This window comes from Pteropus alecto, unplaced genomic scaffold (genome assembly GCF_000325575.1).
Source record: "Pteropus alecto unplaced genomic scaffold, ASM32557v1 scaffold24, whole genome shotgun sequence".
Classification (NCBI taxonomy): Eukaryota; Metazoa; Chordata; class Mammalia; order Chiroptera; family Pteropodidae; genus Pteropus; species Pteropus alecto.
Genome location: NW_006439192.1, coordinates 17,092,324 through 17,093,384, shown reverse-complemented (window position 1 = coordinate 17,093,384; position 1,061 = coordinate 17,092,324).

The following is a 1,061-nucleotide window of genomic DNA, read 5'->3' as shown; positions in this document are numbered from 1 at the left end:
GTAATGATGAGGTCTATTTAATCCTACCAGGAACTTTTTTCAAAAGAAATGTCAAAAGAAAAATTAAGTGGGCATATAACTTTTATTTATAAGATTCTCTTTGTATAATTACTTAAAGAGTAAAAACATTAGAAATGACATAATTGTCCAACATTGGCTAAGTAAACTATGCAGTCAGTAATACTTGATATCAAGCATTCGAGAATGTTTAATAGTATCGGAAAATGCTCAAAATATGATATTAAATAAACAAAATAACTATAAACATGTTCCTAGAGAAAAGTTCTTAAAAATTCACCAAATTGTTCAAAATTATTATCTCTGGTGACAAAATTGGAGTGACTTGAAATTTTTAAGTCACTTTTCCAAATCACTTGTAATTTATATTTCCAAATTTTTAATTTTACTTTTCTTTACTTTTCCAAATCACTTATAATTTACATTATTGGTTTCATAAACAGAATGAAAAACAAATGCCAACCAATTTGCTTTAGCTGACTATAGAAATAGAGATGATAAATAATGCATTGTTTTAAATTTTATTTTTTAAACCCAATTTATGATTGTGATTTTCTTTTTTAAGTTTAAGAAGTAGTTAAAAGGACAATGATGGACACAAACCAAAAGTTAATTTAAAAAACTGCTGAACTGATTTAAATTAAACACAAATATTTCTGAGGGAAATGTGCTCTTCTTCATTTTTTTCCCTTCAATAGAAAAAAAAAAAAATGTTACTAGCCATCCTCCCAATAACTTTGGCAATAAACTTGATTTTGTCTGAGTCCTCAATGTCATTCATTTTCTACCTCAGTGCTATTGGCTCGATGGAAGGTCCAGGCTATGAACTTCAAAAATTCTAGATACTGGAATCCTTCAGGTGGTGAAACAGAAAATGTTTCAGTTAGATTCTGGTCAATACCACAACACCTTAGCATTAAGCTGTAAGAAGGTCAGAGAGGTGATCTGTACAACAGTGATCTTTCTGATAAATTGTCTTAGGGTAAAATCTCCATTCAATATGCTCTGTTATTTCATTTCCCTTTTAAACAGTCCTTTGCTTA